The sequence below is a fragment of the Stegodyphus dumicola genome, chromosome 1 (assembly GCF_044657685.1).
Source record: "Stegodyphus dumicola isolate Sdum_Otavi_A_Nest chromosome 1, ASM4465768v1".
Classification (NCBI taxonomy): Eukaryota; Metazoa; Arthropoda; class Arachnida; order Araneae; family Eresidae; genus Stegodyphus; species Stegodyphus dumicola.
The window spans coordinates 110,999,909-111,021,556 of record NC_140768.1 but is presented as its reverse complement, the minus strand read 5'-3'; the positions used below and the strand labels follow the sequence as shown (position 1 = coordinate 111,021,556).

The 21,648-nt window shown below is 34.8% G+C and overlaps 1 protein-coding gene across 9 annotated transcripts in view; it reads right to left on the bottom strand.

Annotated features, from left to right (window-relative positions):
* The window catches only part of LOC118191118 (serine/threonine-protein kinase tousled-like 2), a 558,371-nt gene that overhangs the window by 408,312 nt on the left and 128,411 nt on the right, over positions 1 to 21,648 (bottom strand). Inside the window, exon 1 of one of the 9 annotated variants that reach the window (XM_085819375.1) lies at positions 1,917 to 2,246. The exons of the other annotated variants lie outside the window; for them this stretch is intronic. The gene's annotated coding sequence lies outside the window, so the exon portion shown is untranslated. Of the gene's footprint in view, positions 1 to 1,916; positions 2,247 to 21,648 lie in introns of those variants that run through there. 9 annotated transcript variants of the gene reach the window in all.

The following is a 21,648-nucleotide window of genomic DNA, read 5'->3' as shown; positions in this document are numbered from 1 at the left end:
CAATTAAATAATGATGTAAATAAGAAAGAATCTTTCGTTGAGACAAATACTTCAGAATTTACATTTGTTATTCCTTTGGAAGATGAAATGGTCTCTATGAATTTTTTCAGTTGTAAAATACAGCCTCCTGAACGCAGTTCCAAATCTTGTAATACTACAACAAGCTTTTCCTAGAACTTGCCGTGAGTGTTACTTTGTATGACAGGAACTTTCGTAAACACAAATCGATTAAGAAGCACTTAAAACTGAATGAGTACTTAGCGTTTAAGAAATCTTACTTAAGTACTTAGCCTTTAAGAAATTCACTAGAACATCGACTGAATTAATAACACAAAATTCTACAATAGTATTGACAATTTTGCTAACAGACTACAGAAGCAAAAGAGAACTTGGGAACCAAGTTTTTATTTAAAAAATAAAGCATTAAATGGAGCAGATTTTTTATTTATTTCTCTACAAGTCCTTTTGACATTTTATAAATCTTCTGGTCGTAAAGGGGAGGGACATGGACCTGCCGGGAGCAAAGCTAGCCCCTGTACATTTAAGCAGGCATATTAGGTATCGCCCAAGATTTGCTAGTTCTAATCTTCCGGCCAGAATGGAATTCGGAGAGAAAAACACCAAGACGCAGTTCGGGATTCTCCCATTCCTGTTCCCCAACCGCCAACATCTCGAGATTAGTTAACTCGCCGTGCATTTAACTGCCCCTTTGCGCCCAGACACTATACGCTTACAAACATCCATACCTTTTCCAGGATTGGAACCGGTCCTTCCATACGTCACTATCCACTTAATTTTCGCACATTTCATAGTGTCATTTACGTTTTATTCAGGTTTTAATTTGTGCATATATAATTTGTGTATACGGTTTAATCTGTGTTAACCTGATTTAATAAATGTCGCCTGATCTGTCCGCCTGGCCTCAGGGCTGTGATTTGGCGTATAGTGATTGACATCTGCTGGGTTGGTAACCAGTTTGAATGGATATAGGTAAAACATCTGAGTCGGGGGCCAGCTCAGCCGTTTATATCACTATAAAGGTTGAATCATTATACCGTTCTATACCTATCCAATCACAATACCATTTGAATTAATACAAGATACAAAATCGGTTTCTCACTTGCAAGTGTTGTCAAGTTCATAATTCATACGATTATAACCGGCTCTATGTAGACTATTTTTAGTTGCGTTTATGTGTGTATTAATGATTACAGCAAACTCAAGAAAACTATCTGCTTTCGAGAAAGAACGCTTTCATGGAGGATTTTCAGAGGGAAACTTGTTCATATTGGCGTCACATGAAGGAAAAACTAAAAATATCCACGCTGACAGTCCTCACGTAGAGATTCGAACATGAGTCAAATTACATATCATTAGCATTCTCATCCACTCAGCTATTGATCCCCCATTAACATTTACAAAAGTCCTTACCCCCAACGGTGTTGAACACTATCGGGAATGGCAGAACTCATTCACCATACGGTAGTCTTAGATATCGAGAATGTTGCCTACGGTGTAGCATCAGGGGGTAGTCTGCTATTGCTCCACGAGGAAAAGGCGACATATACACACATATACTAGTTAAGCCATACGCAGGAGTAAAAAAAAAAAAAAAAAAGAAAGAAAAGAACTTATAAGTTTCTGTTATAATTTCCGTGCTGTATCCCAAGGCCCTAGTTTCAAGTCAGCAGTCAGCCATCCCCAACCACTAGAGCAAAGTTCAGGTAGGCATAAAAGCAACACGCAGCTACTAAATTTATGAAACGTTTCGCAGTAATCGCTAGGTTAAAGACCCCACACACACATACAAAAAAAAAAAAAAAAAAAAAAAAAAAAAAAAAAAAAAAAACTGAAAAGCACAAAATAGAATTATTTTTAATAAAATGTGAATGTTATAATATATGATAATCTCTTACTTATGGAATACGGATTCTTTTCCCATTCATATATGTTTGTAGAGACATTAGGATTTTTTGGAAGCAGGCAAGATGAAAAACGAGCAATCGCCTTCGCCGGGAATTGAACCACGGACCTCTGGAATACCGGCCCAGCGTGCAGAACCACTACACCACGAAGGCACGCTAGGAGGGCGGGAGAAATACCTTATATGTTTTTAAATTTACGAAAATTTTTGTGGAATGCATAGGATCCAAAAGGTTAAAGCATTTTAAAAGCACAGCATTTTAAATTTTTGGAAAATTTACTTCTAAAATCGATATAGCAAGAAATTTGAAAACACTGTGCCAGAACAACTGCTACGTGAAATAGATCACTAATTTCTCATGGAAAATACCTTGCTATAGAATCCTTCCCCTAGCAACCTCACGCAGAAACAGCACGCTTCAACGAGCCTCGTCAGAGCCACACATCACCTGCTTGTCATATCGAATAAGTACATTTATTTTCTCGAGGGTACGAAGGAATATTGTTGCATGTGCGACATAAACAAAACTGCTGTTATTTCCGGAAGCTCCGGGTAGATCAAGGTGACCAATTACACGGATCTACAAAAGCCCACGTGATAAGTTTTTAATGTTCTGCAAGCTGCATACACTACAAGAACAGCTGGTCAGAATACGGTTTAACTCATACAGCAGATTTTTATTATGGAAAATTCTATTTTTCAATCCATGCGTATTGAAAATAAATGTTTTGGGGCTGTTTTTCATAATTATTTAAAAAATAATCTATACAAATAAAGAAGAGCGTCCATGTGTTAGTCTTTCATACAAATCTACAGTTTTATTCCGATCTTCATGAAATTTGGAACATCTTCCAAACAACAGGAAGGTCACTGTCTACGTAAGATTTCTGGAAAGCCACGTCACGGGGTCCGCAGACTTCATATACATATATGTTAAGCTAATTTAACGAACTTTCGATAAAATTTTTGCATTGTCATTCTACAAACTGTAATATATTTATTGTTCTTTCAAATTTCTTCAGTTATTAATTAATAAACAAAACGACTTAAAATCAATAAACGTAGATTCATTGCAGTTATTATTAATTACTGGCTGGAAGCATGAAATGACACTAGCTGAACTCATTAAAATCATCATTAATGAAGAATGTTCAGTTGTTTGTGTGTATTTCATTCATTCAAATCTAGACGTTTATTCCGATCTTGATGAAGTTTTGCAGACGTCACCTTCAATACAAGAGGAAGGTCACCATTGTAACGTCAGAACACACGGGTTGGGTGAAAGAAAAGACAGGTTGTCTTTTAAAATATTTATTTTAAAAACTTAATAAGAAATTCTTGAATAAATATTAAAATAATTGAATCATTTCAGCCATAAATCATACAAAGGCCGCTAACGCGGCGACGACGCTGTGATGCGTCTGCTTTCACTCGTTTATAGCATATAAAAGCTTTCTGACACAAAGCTCTCTCCTCGTTTTGTTAAAAACCTGGAAAGAAAATAATTAGTTCCTTATGTCTGGACACCACACCAGGAGCGTGGTTTCCGCTGCACCTTTCTTCCAAAGGTCTGCGGTCCATTCTGTCTCTGACAATAGATAGTTCTCGTTAAGCACCTGGAAGACCTTGGGGTGCAAACGTCTGAACGTCACACCATCTACACAACATTTCGAAAAAAACACCCCACGAGATCCACACTCGGGACGTTTGTATTAGAAAGGTGCATTCACGACACCCATCTTGAAGGCAAATCTTGGGTTCAAGTTGCCGTTGTTGCGTTTCTGCTATCACAGGAAATCTTACTAAAACCGTCAGATGACGCCATGTTCGTTTACCCTTGAGAAGACTTACTCGCAGAGCAGGGTGGAGCAGAGAGTAGATGGATTCTGCCAGGAAGATAACACACCGTGAGGCTAAGGCCAGGTCAGTGGTCTTCCTTGGTGGCGCTCAGTCACTCACTCTTGAGAAGAAGGTATAACTTTCCAGAAGAGTGTAGAGCCTTTAAAGCAGAATCTAAGTGCGCTTTCTACTAATTTTCCAAGAATATTTCGAAATGGACTAAAATGGATGGTGATTTTGTGGGAAAAAAATAAATAAAATGCATAACTGATACGAAAGCAAATATCAGTTTTTATTAAAACCTTCAGATGGGGATGTGTTAGTTATCTCTTTAGGACAGTGTTAGCATCTTTAAATCAGCATTTACATGCGCCCTCTGCCAGCTTTTTGTGAATAATTCGAAAACAGGATTTCGAAAATTACCACCATCCTACCAAATGAAGCTTCTTTCCCTTGCGTAAAGGCCGGACAATGCCAGGTACTTTAGCTATTTAATATATACAATTGTATTACTAAATGTATTAATTGCTCCTTCCAACTTTTAACATGGGAGTAAGAAGTTCTCGTATCCGAGGCTGCTACTAAACATTTGTTATATCAACATATAATCTCTAACACATACTTTGATAATATTTCAAGGCTCCCAGTCCCTCTTCAAAATTTTCATTCAACGTTCTCAACCCTTGCAAAAATAAAAATACAATAAAAATACCTCCTGAATACAATATGTAGGCACTACATGAATATGCGGTGAAAATTTTAGGTATCTATTTACTGCACGTGGTCTGCATCGAACGGTTTATTTCAGAAGCGACTGATAATCAGCAAAGGTTTCTCTCATATTTATAGTTACAGAAAAGAACTTAACATCCTTTTGAGCGCAGTGTATGTGCTCATAACTCAGTCATCAAGAAATATGAACTTCAATCTTTATTCTCGAGTGAAGGAAGTCTGAAAAATTGGACAAAGAAAATATCTCAAATGCAAAATAAGTTTTCAACAAGCGGATAAATGCGAATCGGATGTCACAAATACTGCATCTGTTTTTATTTATCACATATTGCTGCAGTACGTAATGCGGTATTCCTACAGACGGAAACACAGCTTATTTAAAGGAAAAGGAGGGGGGACTAATACATCATTGACGAAAGACAGTCAAAGAATTAGGAAATTAAGGATATTGTTTTAACTTGATAATGGCAAAATACAAGAGAGCCTACGGCAAGGATGCCTTCGTGCAGGACTTTGCAAGAGGAAACTGTCTTGTATTTACGTGAGACATGGGAAGAACCATGGGAAAAGATATGCAGTCAGCTACGCCATTGGGATTTGAACTCGGGTTCTGCAGTCTTCACCAGTAGATCGTTGTTTGGTTAAAACATTTGATTTTGTTTTCAAGAGTCGAAATTAGCGTGAAAGTAAAAACAATGAAAAGCACAATAGAAAGTTGTTATTATATTAGTATTAGATTTATAATGGTTTTTTGCAACTTCAGAAAACCTATTACAATTACCGTTATTGAACTCAGTTCTGAAATAGAAACACGATAGCTCTGTAGCATGTTTACAGAAAGCTCAAACAATTTATACAAGGTAATCAAAATGTTTCATGACACAAATTTCAGTATATCTTTCTGAATGGTAAGTCTATAACAAAAGAATCGGATTTCATTCATTCGTAACATGAACTTTTTCGGCATCATCATTAGTCATCCAACCAGGCAGCACTGAGCATAGCATGTTATGCTACTGGGTTGAATAATGTTTGGCGTTCATTGGGGGGAAAAAAAAAAAAAAAAAAAACTGTCTTATTTCAAATGCAACTGCATACGAAATGTCATGAATACTTTTTAATTAAATTTTTAGATCTCAGTCCGCCTAACGAATGCACTATATATCGTTGAGTTATTTATTTTTGGAAGACCGGATGTATTACCGATCGCTCCAGGATCGGAATAAGACTCTTAGCGGCCATAAGCATTTAAAAGATTTTGGTACCCTTACATAAATTTACCCCTGTTGTTTCCCATTTATTCTCTTTCGGTCTTGGTTAGGCTGCATCATATATTCCATGTTAAAATTAGCAATGAGAAATTTTTGTGGTACGCCATTTCCTGAGTTTCTAAAGACCTTTTTGTGATGCCCCTTTTCTTTGATGCCCTAAGCACGTGCTTATTCTGCTTAGTGGTTAATTCAATTCTGGATCGCTGACAGTCACCAGTAAGTTTTACTGACATAAAAAGAGGATTAGATCTATCCAAAACTTTACCGTTCTCCATAGAAACTTTGACTTTTTAAGTCAAAATAACCCAACGAAAGTATTTACATAGCAACAACGCTGTTTAAATCACATTCATAACAAAAATTTGAGCACGCCCCCAATTCTAAGAGCGAGATAAGCAAAAACGAGTCAAGGTAGTTCAGAACTATCCGAGCTTTTCTCTGGGCAACTCTGAAATGGAAGTCTTTTCAATGCATGAAGCGGAGTAAAATATGAAGGATCGCGTAAAAAGAAATTATTCAATAATTTAACCTTGAGAGAAGTCATATAAAGCAATGCAAAAGTTACATTATTGTCTAAAACTAGGAGTGTGGTGTACTATACCATAATTTATAGAAGAATAGCTAATTACTTTCAGATACAGCTATCCGCTACCCAAGAAAACAATTCACAGCTTTTCTGTAGGAAGACGAAAGCCATTGTTAAACGGAACAACAAAAGACAACTGCACACAAAACAGGCCGATAGATACGATTGTTACGCGAGTTCTCTGGAGCCGAGATCATTTCTCGCTGACCATGGAATTTAATCATTAAATTTCTCTTGTCGATTTAAATTTGCGGTACTTCCTGAAGAAAATGTACACTTGAGCAATCGAAGCACACTTGATGAACTTAAAAACCACAGTGAGGACTGTATTTCAACCATTAGTGATGCTATAGTGCCCACAATCAATGTTGCGAAACATATTTAATGCACGCAACTGATCAAGTTGGATGTTTTTATCTTGCAAGCTGCTATTTTCTTAGCTTCTCTCCTTCTGTACCATGCTACGTAAATTATATGTAAATAAAATGTGGGTATCGAAATTCACGTTGTGTAACTTTCCTAACATTCTGGATTTGAGAACTGCTACTTTACTTTCGCCAGCACTTCGATAACTAAGTCTGATAAATAAGCTAATAAAAATAAACGACATGACAGACATAGCTACAGTCATTTTGGTGTATTAACACACTTACTTAAACCAGTGATCTCAAACTGTCGGCAGCTTTTTGCGGCCTTTGAATACATTTCCTGTAAATTAATTATCATTATTCTGACAAGAATTTGAAGAAAGGTTTCCAATTTTGATGATTCGGAGTCCAATTTTACATAACTTTCCCTTATCGTTGAAAACGAACATGAGAAACGTCCCACAAAATCTACAAATGGAACTAATTAATTTGTACTGTGATATGAATCTTACTCAAAGATTTGAAGATACAGATTTAATTTACTTTTTTTTTCGTACTTCTCAAAAGATAAATACTCTCAGTTACGAATTTTTGCAATAAGAATAATCGCTTTATTTGACAGTACATTTATATGTGTACAACTCCTTTTCGAAGTTGAAAATTAATAAGGAAAGAACCATTATTATTATTGATGAGCACCTATAATTCGTGACGAAATTAGTATCTAGTAATTTTTCTCCAAGATTATAAACTTTATCAAAATCGAAACCCCATTAGGTATTGTAGCTGAAAGTTGTATGAAATAAAGAACAATTTAATAAATAAAAGGAAGATAATATTTTGCATTATTAATTCTCACGTTTTTTCCCCACTTGGAAAGCTTTCATAAATTGTTTTTAGTGGTTTATTCATTAAAAACAATTTATGAATTACAAACAATTTATTTAAACACTAAAAACAATTTATTTATTAGAATTACTTGAAATGAATGTCAGTCTGAAAATTTAAGTTTTAGTTGTCAAGATGTTTGAACTTTCTAAAGTGTAATCATCATAAATTTTTTGCAGATACTAACTTTTAGATTTCAGACAGAAAATAAATATAAATTGAAATTTTTTCTTTTGTGTTATTATTATTACAGTTTATGTATGATCTGATAAGTAATTACTAAAAAAGTTTTGAATTTTATTTTATTTAAAAAAAATCATTTTAGTTTAAAAAAAAAACGGCCGCCAGATGCTTTCAGATAGCGCATTCGGCCCACGCACTATTTGAGTTAGAGATCATTGGATTAAACAATCATACAGAGATGTGCAAAACTTTAGCAACTTTTCTGATTCTGACAATAATTCCACAAAAAATCAAATGCGACACATGAAATTCACACTACAGAAGCATAGTGTAGTACCTAAAAGTTGAGAAAAATATATTAATAAAAAAAAATGAATGGGATGCATACAAGTATGAAGCGAAGAGAAAGCCTTTATTAATAGAATGGTGTTGGTACAAATATTTGTCTGGCTAAGAAGAACAACAAAGCAGAAAGTCTTAGTAAAAGGAAATGATCTCCCATAACTGCACTAGTTGCATTTCACGGTCTGTAGATACTATACACCAGATTATCTAACAGTTCTTGGGGTAAGAATTCCTTCAGCTGTCTGGGTGTTTCCCAGACAGAAAGATCGTGCCGCCAGGAGTCTGCCTAGACTATACCACAACTGTTCAATGGGATATAAGCTAGGGAAGCATGCTGCCCAATCCATTCTGTGGATATCTTCACTTTCCAGGAGCACCTCAACTGCAAGAGTCTTGTGTGGGCCATGTACTATCATCCATAAAAGTTAATTCGGGACCAATGCGGACACCTCGCGCAAGACGCTATTGGGGAAGGATAACTTCACCACAGTAAGGATCTTCGGTAAGTGAACCTCTGTCGAAAATATGCAACACCGTTCGTCCGCTCATCGTAATGGCTCCCCACACAAGAACGTCACAACTACCCTAATGGTCTGTTTTCCTGACGTCAGTGGGATGGAAGCGTGCCCTTACCTCCCTCTGCGCCGAAAATCGTTTATCAGACTGAAATGACTCTCATCGGTAAAGAGAATGTAACTCCAATGATAGGTGTCCAGTCTTTATATCCTCTTCACTGTAAACGGTGCCGCTTATGGGTTGCTGGTCAGTGGTAGGCGAATAGGGCCTTCATCCCAAGTAGCACACGACATTGCAAACTGGTTCGATAGGTTGCAAAGTGGTCGTGGTAAATTTTACGACGTTGCGAAGACGCAAAATATTTGCTGTTGCATCTTGGCAAATTGTCGACGTCGCTGAAACGTCATGATATGACCGCTTTTAGACGTGGTCATTTTAGCATCTTTTTCATAGTTCATCATCAGCGTTACTTTTAGAATGAAAAGAGACTAAATCTGCCCTTTCAAGAATCTGAAGTCCGTATAAGATTTATTTTGCAATGTTTCATTCCTTTATTTCATCTAAATATATTAATCTAAGATATATTCACCTAATGAAATATAAATTTAATATAAATACTTGAATTATTAAATTTAGTTAGTGCTAAAAATATGTGCTAAATTATTGTTTAAAATTCTGTTAAAATAATAAATACTTAAAATATTTTTTATAAATATTATAGCGAAATAAAATATTTAAAAATGAAACGATTCTATAAATTAAGTTATGCATTTTATATATTTTAAAAAATCGTGCTTCCGAAATCAATGCAAATCACATGTTAGCAATTATTTCACTGCTGAAATATGACTTTTTTAAAATTATTTTTGAAGTAAGGACGAATTTATTTAAATTAATATGCTGACATAATATGAAACATTTTACCGCATACAAAGCAAAAAGTACAATGTTCGCGAAGATATGATTGTGCGTGATGATGTATACACAGATAAAAATAGGCGATTTTAAGAATTCCGAGAAAACGTCCAATGTTAAAAGACAATGCATATCCACGCATTTTTAACGTTTGTCCAAAATATATGACGGAAAACTCACCGACAGTCAGAAGCAGAACAGAAAAATTAATGGAAAAGGGGAAAGAAATATTAACACTTTTAATGGAAAACGACAAAATTAATGGCTTTGATAAATTATTAATAAATGCTGACATCAGAATTAGAGAAACTGTGAACAAAAATACGAAATTCATTACCTATAAGAATTCTGATGAACTGTTTGTTATGCTTTTACGTTTTTCATTTGCAATCAAAAATGCTTGGTTTAATCCTAGTATTACGGTACACTCAGAATTTGGCGACATTGACATTACAAATCTTTTAGCGAGCCCGAATTTTTTTTTTTTTTTTTTTTTTTTTTTTTTGTTAATATAATATTGTGAATATTGTTCGTAATTCTATTCAGTTGAAATAATTCATCTAAGCTATTTAAAAAAGATTCTATTAAAATATCTCAGAATTTCAAATTCGAACAAGTTAGTAACTGTGCAATAATTTGACTCCATCTTATTTTCAGGAATATTTTCTTCACGTTTTTGTAATTCACCGTCGGAATTAAATACTGAAGAGCTTCAATACAGAAAAAGAATGATGTACAAAAACATAATGATGGCAGTTTATTTTGAATTGAGGAGAAATCATCGTGGTGATGCCGAATTTCTGCTTATTTTGTTTGTGAGTATCTGCTTTCAACGTGCTAAAATCGTCCATACAGGAAATAGTGCTCTGTTTTGGTGTTTTATGAGTTTCCAGTGATTAAAATTATATAGTGGTTCTCCAATTTTCTTTGGCTCCAGAGGTTCAATATTTGGATATACGGATTCGATTATAACGTCCTGAGTGCTATATCGTATATCATTCATTTTAATCGATTATTGTATTCATGAGACAGGTTGGTGGTCAGACTTTCCGCATATGATCGAGAAAACAGTATTAAGGAAACATTAGAATTACTATAAAATATTGTAATCTATAATTATGCTATACTTAATTGTGTAATATTAAGAAAACACTAAATATTTTTTTATTGATTGCAAATTGTAGTTTTATTACTTGTCGTTTGGTATCTATTCTTCCAAACACTGTGTAATTCGCGTTTGTTTAAATATTGTAGTTATGAATGTCTATTAGATTATCTCAATAAATGAATATTGGAAATTAGGTTTTGTTCTTTATTCAATTTAAGTACGAGGCGTATTCGGAAACTAATTACCGTTTTGAAAGAAAAAAAAAAAAAAAAAAATAGTAAAATAATTTTTTCGAATCCAATTTTATTTTTACATGAAAATACATGTCTTAAACTATTTTTCAACATAGTTTCCGCCAATGATCAAACACTTGTCATAGCGGGTGACCAGTTTTTGTATACCATCGTCAAAGAAACTTCCCGCCAGTTTCGATAACCAAGACTCCACAGCATTTTTCGTGTCATCGTCAGTTCCAAAGCGCTTGCCACCAAGCTCGCGCTTCATGTGCAGGAACAAGTGATAGTCGGACGGCGCCAAGTCCGGGCTGTACGGCGGGGGATCGAACTGCTCCCAATGAAACTGTCGAATTAACGATTGAGTGACACCAGCAGTATGGGGCCGAGCATTGTCATGGAGCAACACAGTTCCTTTACTGAGCATTCCTCTTCGTTTGTTTTGAATGGCACGCCTTAGTTTTGTTAAAGTCTCACAATATCGTGCCGCATTAATGGTTTCACCTCTGGGAAGAAATTCAGTAAGCAAAACGTCTTTCCTATCCCAGAAGACAGTGCACATGATTTTTTTGTGATGACATTGTCACTTCGAACTTTTGTTTTTTCGGAGAATGAGTGTGTCTCCACTCCATCGATTGTTGTTTCGATTCTGGTGTGAAATGACACACCCAAGTTTCATCACCTGTCACAGTTTGGTTTAAAAAGTTTTCTCCCTCATCACTGTACCGCGTGAGAAATGTCAGGGCAATACCAAGTCGCTTTGTTTTGTGAACATCAGTGAGCATTTTTGAAACCCATCGGGAACACAGTTTGCGATAATTCAAGCTGTCAGACACAATTTCGAACAAAACAGTACGTGAAATTTGTGGAAATGCCTCTGAAAGAGTTGTCATTGTGAAGCGTCTGTTCTCATGAATTGCTTCATCAAGTTTCCTTACCAAATCATCGGTGACAACAGAAGGGCGTGGACATTTGTTCGACCTGCATTAAACATTCTTACGCACTTTCTCACCATTCCATCACTTATCGCGTATTCACCGTAAACTTCTGTCACTTGACGATAAATTTCGGCCGGTTTAACATTCCTCGCATTCAAAAATTTAATCACGGCACGAATCTCACAGTCAGCGGGAGAACTAATTGTCTTAAACATTTTGAATGTGCACAGCAAACTGAAAACACAACATAGAGCAACCAAAATGACGACAATTGAAAGTCAGTGAACAAGAAAGACTAGTGCGCATGCGCGGGACGCCTACCACAGCGCTGCGACGGCGCTAGAATGAAATGGTACTTAGTTTCCGAATACGCTACGTATATTCATTATACTTATTTAAGTATAATGAATATACTTCAGTATATTAAGTAACTTAATAAACTTAAATACTTAATATATAGTAAACTTAAATACACTGGTGTGCAAAACTTAAGCAACAATGCAAATTTTAATCAGATAACCATGCAGTTGCAGAAAAGGGGTTCTTACTATCGGTACAATGAACACGCAATTCAGTAGAAAGGTCATGCATATGCAAATGTTCGGAAAAAAACATGACAGGCTACGTGATCGTACGCAAAGCGCGTGCGCTCCACTCGAGACTACCATAAAAGGAAGGACGAAGACGCAATTAAAGACATTCGCTGCAAGTATAGGTGAAATCTTCCTTGAAATATGGCTAGAAGAAATCATCTGGATGACTTCACGAGTGGAAGAATGATCGGAAAGCTGGAGGAGGGGCGTAGTGTGACCAGTGTGTGTGAAGTTTTCGAAGTCAACAAAAGTGTCGTTTCGCGGACTTGGAAAGCATTCCAAACCATAGGTACAGCTATTAGAAAGGTTGGTGATGGCCGCTCCAGGACAACAACTGCAGCAGATATCCGATATATTGTCCTACAGGCGAAAAGAGCCCAAAACCAGTCAGCAAGCTCCACAGCTCAGCAACTGTGTACAGCAACCGGCCACAACTGTCGTGGTTTACTGTGTCCAGACACCTTCACAAAAATGGCTTATTCGCCCGCCGTCCTGAACGCTGCATCCCTCTGAAAGTTGGCCATCGGCGACTTTAGACTGGTGCAAGGAGCGCAAAAACTAGGCATCTCATCAGTGAAGTCGTGTCCTCCTCACGGATGAGAGTCGTTTTAGTGAACCAAGCGATTCTCAACGCCAACTTATTTGGAGAGATGTAAGGACACTGTTTAATCTCAGTAACATCACGGAAAGAGACCTTTACGGTGTCCTGGAGATCTCGTCTGGGGAGGCATTATGCTGAACGGGCGGACAGAGCTCCACGTTTTCGACAGAAGTTCTGTATTCGGAGATCTCTATTGTCAGGAGGTGATCCTTCCCTATGTGCGTCTGTTCCGAGGTGCAATTGGACCAGACTTCGTTTTTATGGATGACAATGCACGGCCACATCGGACTCCTGCTGTTGAGAAGCTACTGAAAAGTGAAGATATCACTCGAATAGATTGGCCAGCGTACTCTCCTGATTGATATCCCATACAATATGTATGGGATGCTTTGGGGAGATGCCTTGAGGCACGATTACATCCTCCGGCGAACATCCAACAATTGAAACAGATGATGATTGAGGAATGGGCACTCTCATCTCAAGATCTGTTGGACAACATGGTGCTGAGTGTGGGGAGACAGTGAGAAGCAACCATTGCAGTAAGGGGAGGGCATATCCAATACTAAGGAACATCTGCTTGTTGTTCTTCCTCTTATACAGACAATCATGTGTAACGATATTATGAGTTCAATAAAGCCTGTTTTTGTTTAATTCCATACTGTATGCATTGTTCTCATTTTTGCGCAATTATGCTTTCGTCATTGTTTAAATACAAAATGCTGTCTCTTATTTCTGAATTTCATGTCTCTCAGATGATATCTCGTGGATTTATGTAAAAAAGAACACCTGTTGCTTAAATTTTGCACACCAATGTACTTAGTATATTTAAGTAAGTCATTTAAGTATACTATATTCATAATTTAAGTATATTCTTCGCTTACATTTTATGTGCTTGTGATAACAAAGAAATTCATAATAAATAGAAACAAAAAGTTTCATCGCGTGCTATTTAACGAAGTGCTTACTTTAACGTACTTAGCTTACTGTCATATACTATATTATTTAAATTATTTCTGTACAGTATCAAAAGGACTTCAGATTCAGTATCAAATCTGAAGTTGGCTATTGATTATAAAAAGTGCATGAAATGATCATTGTAATCTACCACAATTCCAAAATGTAGAAACTAAAAATAGGTAAATACATTTATATATGATCGAAAGAAATGGTGTTAAGAAACATCAGCATTACTAGTAAATACTGCAATCCATAATTATTGCACTTTTAATTGCTTACTATTTAAAAAACGCAATTTTTTTTTATTAATTGCAAATTTTAGTTCTGTTCCCTTCCTTCTGCTATTTATACTTTCAAACACTGCTAGTTCATGTTTTTTCTTAAATTGTGCTGTCATGTATGTTGTTTGTTAGGTTATTATTTCATTTTAGATATGAATATGGGAAGTTTTTTTTTTGTTTTGTTTTTAGATTTAGGTATATTTTTGTATAAAATATTTTTGATCACATTTATTAATTACAGGGTGATCTTTTTTAAAGTGACAGTGTTTGGAGCGCCCTGTAGCGCGATCTAATAGCCGAAATGGCACCAAACTTGGTATTTAGACTAATCAAGACATACAATCGTACAGTTAAATTATTAATGTTTATTTACTACATTAACTTCCCCGGTGAGGAATTAGACCACATTCAATGTGAGCATCATTCTCAGAAATAACATCGTGCATTCTGTTCACAACGTTCTCCACAGCCGTATGTAACATATTACAAGGAATATTCCGCAGTGTCTTTGTTATGTTGTCCTCTAGAATAGACAAATTTGATACTCCACCAACATAAACTTGAGAGTTCAAAGAACCCCAGAGCCAAAAATTGCATGGCGTGAGGTCAGGGGTGCTGCGGATGCATTACATTGTTTCATGTAATACAGCTTCACCAGTAACGCACATTCTGGTAACGTGTGAGGCATGTCCACTGGAGCTCGTTTACTTCAGCTGAGATTATTTGTCGGAGCTGTCTACTACTTGCTTTTATAGCCCCCATTACTGGCGCTGTCATCGCACAACCCTAGCGGCGATTTTTGGAACTAATTTTTTTTTTCACGGAATCCCTTTTCGCATGTCTTGATTAGTCTAAATACCGAGTTTGGTGCCATTTCGGTTATTAGATTGCGCTCTAAACACTGTCACTTTAAAAAAGATCACCCTGTACTTTATACACTCTTTCATTTGCATATCTCGGAGATATAGAAGTTAATGGTTATATTTTTTACTATGAAACGCGAATAAATTTATACTTGAGTTCACGTAAAATACTAATTATGTTACCTTAAGCTTCTTAATTTATCATGACAGGGGCAATTTTCATTGTCTCTGAGATTTAACAGAAATAAATGTGATAACGCTGTTATAATCAGAAACGCTCTTTTATTCTACCCACATATATAGTACTTTTATCTATGTCTGATTGAGTTTTATTTACTTAAAACCTTCTATTATTATTATATATTTATAATAACCACTTTCATAATTACTCTCGCTTACATACTAAAGGATTAAGGAAAAAAAAAAAAGATGAAATCTTGAATAATCGCAACTTGGAATTTAAGTTATTTAAAAAATATAGTTAAAGGTACTGAAAATAATTAACGTTATTATTAATTATGCATATTATTAATTATTCTAAAGGGGAAAATTGTATTATCTTCTGATTTTTAGGAAATGATAAATAGTTATACTTTAAAAAAATACAAGGAATACAAAATTTTTAAAAAGAAGAAAAATACATTAATTATTAAGCTTGTTTTTCTGCATAAATCAATATGTAATACAAAGACATAATAACATTTTTACAACTGTCGCAAAAAGGTCGAATTCTGCAAACATTTAGGCGTTGTTAAGACGTCGTGATACAATGCTTTCACAGCCGAATTATAATCTAAGGAAGACGCAATAACGACGTCTGTGCGACAAAAAAAAAAAAAAAAAAAAAAAAAAAAAAAAAAAAAAAAACTTATCTGCAAGGACGTAATAAAGACTTCTTTGTAACGGTTGTAAAACAGTGGAGTTTCGCGGACATCTGGGCGTCCTAAAGATGACATATTGCAACGTTTTCGCAACGACACCCGCGACGAGTTTGCAACGTCGTTATGACGTTGCCATGCTACTTGGGAGTCGTCTGACCACAGTGAATCAAGACAACTAACGTCCATGCGCAACTGTTGAGCAGTGTTATCCGCTCTCTTTTCGTCTGGAAGGCGATATATCAGTCATCGTTGTTATTCTTGTACGTTGTTGGCCGTGTACCTGTCGTCTGGAAGGCTTTCTAAGCTCATGAAACAGCACTTTTATCAATTCCAATATCTTGGTGGGTGTTTTTCGTGGTTTTCTCCATGTGTAACGTGTATACAAGCTAGCTTCCCTTAGAAAGTCTTCCAGAAAAGCATCTCCTTAGGCAAACAGACCTCGAGTGAGCTTTGCCATAATCATCATAAACAAAACCAAATCAATCATATGTTAAAATGCAGGGGTCTCAAATTGGCGGATTCTTAAGCAATTATATGCGGTCCGCTAATACATTTCAAATATGTATTTTGTTGCAAATATGGAGTTGTGAAGATTTCTAGAATCTTATCATTCAAAGAATGAAGAAATAATTTCAAGAATTTCATCAACTCATAATCTATTACGTGTAAAGGCGTCTTAGTCTTAATGTTTTCTCGTAGCTCTATACTGAAAGTATAATCTCACTTTATCTTAAGAAGAAAGCATGGGAATGGGCCTTCCTTTTTTCCTTTTAAGTTGGTTTGTACAATGCGAGCTGACTCTTCTCGTTTTACGGGCCTCGACGTACTCTCTGACGTACTGATATTTGTATATAGTACATCACCTTTCTACTGAGTTGGCTTTTAATTGTACTCATCGCAAAAAAAGTTCATGTTGAAAAATGAATTTGTTTTGTACATTAGCGTAGTTGCCACAAACATAGTCATAAAAATGTTCGCATTAATAAAGGCTTCAAAAATTATGAAAAGGAACAATAAGACATGGAAGCAGTTTACATGCAGTTGCACAGAAAAGTAAAGCAAAGCAAAGCAGGGTCTTTATGCAGATATATTATGCGAGATTAGGTTCATAATGCGAGGCAGACCTTTCGGTCAGGGTCGCTTCACCGAATGATACCTTTGGATGTTTGGAAAAGAGAAACCGTTGGATAATTTGAACTTCGCTGCGACAGATATTGCACATCGAGCCTTGATTTAAGTCCATGCTGAGTAGCTACATTTCATAATATGGGTAAACTTTCTCTCTAGAAATAATCTTATTACGCTTTACTTACGCTCCTTTACTGTCATAAACCGATAAAAATTGCACAGTATTATTGAACACAACATACTCAGCCTGTGACAGACTACATGAAGATGAGAATTTCATGTGTGGTGCCCTCACAAGTCGCAATATCGAAGCCTACTCCAGAGTGTCAAGCAATTAAGAAATGTGAGACAACATGCTCTGACATTACTGAAGCAATAACTTATTCAAAGTCCCAAATTCATGACCAATGTCAAGAGGATTTTACGTTTTATACTGTGCCTTTCATTTTCAGCAGGCTTATACACCTATGATACTGAGGCTTTTCTGATTTGATTTTTAACCATAACGAACCAGGAAACATAAAATGTGTAAGAAAAATTTAAAAAGGCATGACAAGTTCAGTCTACAAAATGTTCCAGACAGAAAAAGTAGAAACTTTCAACTAGTAAGTCTCTTACTTTTAGGAAAATCTTCGTATAATGAAGACAATGAACTATACTTAACTTCGAAAGCTAACTACATAACACTTCTATGCCTCTAATAGTCTATTCTTAATCTGTTGTTGTTATTGTAGCGAAAATTGTTTCCTTCGATCGAGCACATCATGGCTGAATGGTTAAGACGAAAAATTCGAAAACCACAGGTCCCGAAATCAAAATCTACCAAAGGCAAGTTGCCTAAAAATTAGTTGTATTTATATGTCCTTCCTGTTAATTTGTTTCCTTATGTTCCCTACATATTGGAAAATTTTCTCCATTTTCTAGAATGTTCCAGATCGTTCATCAGGTGCATATAAGCAGCTATTCATTCAGTTCGATTAATAAAGTCTTGAGTTCAGACTTGAATACTTGCCTCTTCATTTGTACGATAGCATCATCTAAGCAACAATAATGTTAATATGAGCTTACGCTTTTCATAGATATTTAAAAAGTATGTTAGAGTTAATTGTTGTAATTGTACACGCAACATAAGAGACACGCGACCGAAGCACCATTCAAACCAATGGAGTTTCTTCAGACCTAAGTAGGAATGCATATTTTTCTCCTCATATTTCTTGTTTTAATACAAAATTAATTAATTATTATATTTTGTAACATTTTAAAGAAACTTTCATGTTTCTAAATATAACATTCTACATGCCGCTACATATAATTCTATTTTTCATGAATGTTCATTAAGTTAGAAATTGCGATGCAATTTTATATAATTTTCTTTTCTAAATTGCTATTTCAGTGAATTTTTAACTTCATTTCATCTATTACTTATCACTTACATATAATTTTTCGAAAAAATTTTCCAACACATAAAAAAAAAAAAAAAAAAAAAAACACAAGGGGGGCAGACATATTTAACGTTATAAAACTGCAGTTGCTTAAACTCTAAATGAAAATAAGTGTAATTAGATAGAATGAACAGAAAAATTAAATATTAATCAAAATTCTATAAACCTTATTTATAAAATCTTATTCAAAAACATCACGGAAAAAAATAAGACAGAAAAATGAAACTCACTTTAACACAATAAATAAATAAATTGGTGTAAATGCGCTTCCGAAACAAAAAAGCAATATCAGCAAATTTAAAAAATAAACTAAATTTTTGTAAGTTGAGAAACATCAGCTGGGAAAATAAGAACATAATAATGAATTAAAAGCTTGAATGTTTAAAAAAGAGGTCGAACGAAGGCATAATTAGAATATACCTTCGTCATAATATATTATTATTATATTTAGGATACATTTAGTTACTAAAGAAATATTGATTATATTATCTCCTAATGCAAATTTTCGAACTCTGTGAATTTTAGATCATTCAATATAGGATATATTTAGGATGTACGCCTAAGAAACAAAATATTACAGAATGTATATAAAACATTCATTCATATTTCACTATACATCAATGAATATTATTCCATTCTGTTTTTGACATTTAACTTTACTTTAAATCTGATTATTCAGATTTTATATTACGTCAAAAGCGACTTTTTAAAAAAAAAAAAAAAAAAAAAAAAAACTTTTTGTGTGTTACGTTTATTTATCAAATATCATGTTCTTCGCACTTAAAACCATAAAATTCAATTCAACAACAGTATCACAAAATAATTAAAAAAGAGCATATCTTTAGAATTTCCAATACACAATCTCGCGCGAAAGCGATATTTAAAAAAAAAAAAAAAAAAAAAAAAAAAAAAAAATCCCGAACAGTTTTTCCATCGCTCGCTTTGAAATCGTTGAGTTTGTTTAATCAAAAATTCGTTAAAGTTTTACGAAATAGATAATAAAACAAACACCAAATTTCAAATCTGGGCTTCCTGATGCCCGTATTCGGGTGGAGGATTACGTTACTCTAAACTTGATGGCTCTAGGTACCGTTGTTTTATCACAATGCGAGAAACATACATAGATTTATGCAGTTTCTTCATTATTTAATTAATTTCTTTAAATATAATACAGGGCGATAACATTTGGTGGCAACAATTTGAAAAGTGATTCAACGCATTTAAGTTTTCAACATAAAATGTCAAAGCGAAATTAATAGCCCTTCTGGAGAAAATTGCTTCTTTGAGCTAAAAATAAACAAATAAAAATAAATTCTGGCCTATCAATTGCTTTCAGATCGTGCATGCGGGTGGCATGCAACCTGCTTGGATTTCAGAAGAAAATTTGAGAAAAGAAAAAAAGATATCAGTGTTCTAAAATATGACTACTTCAAATACCTGATGGTATTCTAGAAGGCAAAGAAGCAATTGACTTCTCATGCATAATAGATAGGACTAGATTCTTTGCATTACGATAAAACGTGGTACAGCTATCTGTCTAACGGGGGGGGATGCCTTTGTAGGAAATTTTACAGAAAAATGGTTATTATTCAAGGTAAAACCACCAAAACTCTCATACAGAATACTCGTCTGCCAAGAATTTAATCAATGATAAAATGACTGGTGTTCAGCGATTTTAGCGTTCAGTTAGTTATTGCTGTATTTTTAAGCATAATAACGAATTATGTTTTTAATTTTTTTAGCTAAAAATGATACAAAAAATATTACCTCGCTCGGGAAATGGTCCGGATTAGAAACCAATCCAAAATTTACATCGGCTGTAAAAGCAAACCAAGCAAAAGAAAATAACGCAGTGCAGTCCATCGAAAGTCTGACTCAAATAAGGCACTATAAATCGTTAATTTTATAAATACTAAACGTATTCAATTGTTCAGAAACTTTAAAGCATTAAATATTGTCAATATGTAGAATTCCCTCTACCACCCGAATTTAAATGAGCTAAAACCAATAATTTAAAAAACATTCCTTTTGAGTCCAATAATTTGTCCACCTCTGTCATCTGAATTCCTAAATGATAAAAAATTTTAATAATCAGTTTACTTGCAAACAAATCATGAAATGGATTCATGAAAAGCATTTATAGAGAGGATGTTTACGCATTTTTAGAACGATTTCGGAGCCTTTTAATTAATGTTTAAAATGTAAATAACACTTTTATAAATGTTCGATCTGGTACCCTTTTTTCTGGACTTAAGTGTGCATTGCTATTTCAATGACAGACTGGTTTTTCGTTAAAAGTTCCATTCTCCCCCCTACGTTCCAGAGTCCGTCCATCGTGATGGGTTTGCGCTCAGAAAGAGCTCATTTCGAGAGACGAAAGTCACAATAATCCGTACTTGAAACATCAGGGGACTTTGAAGGATTACGTTGAAAATGTATATACACAGTATCTGTATCAGTTTTCGTTTTTTCAAGGAATGCAGTGGTACTTATCGAAGTACGACTTGCTGCTTCGTTTCACTTTTTGAATAAATATATCGAAGAAGATTCACTACCGAAGTCATTCAGGTAAAGAAACGGAATTTCTTCTGTAAATATCGGACCCAAAACTTCTTCTACATAGTATATTTTAACAGTTTTTTCCATGCTTCTTATTTTTTTATTCCCTGCTGTAAGAGACTCATACGAAAATCAAACTTCTTATTGAAAATTTCTTTGTAATGACGGAACCAGCTTTGTACATTTTTTCTTTTCTTTTCCGAATATTGATCTTTTTCTTTAATTGTAGTTATTTAGATAAACCCGTGCTTCATCGAATGTACAATTTTATTTCCATTTATCTCCTGCAGAGAAGTTTTCATACAGGATTCTACGTATTGTTCTGAGTCAACGCCATGCCTGGGCAAAACCTGGCGAGCATTATGTTTCTTTAACTTTTTTAAGTTGTAAATTTCGTTTTATTTTTTATTTATTGTTGTTACAGATATATTTAAGGACTTTGGAATTGATTTATGCGTCGGTGCATTTTCTCCTGTTACTAAGATTTAACTTTAGAA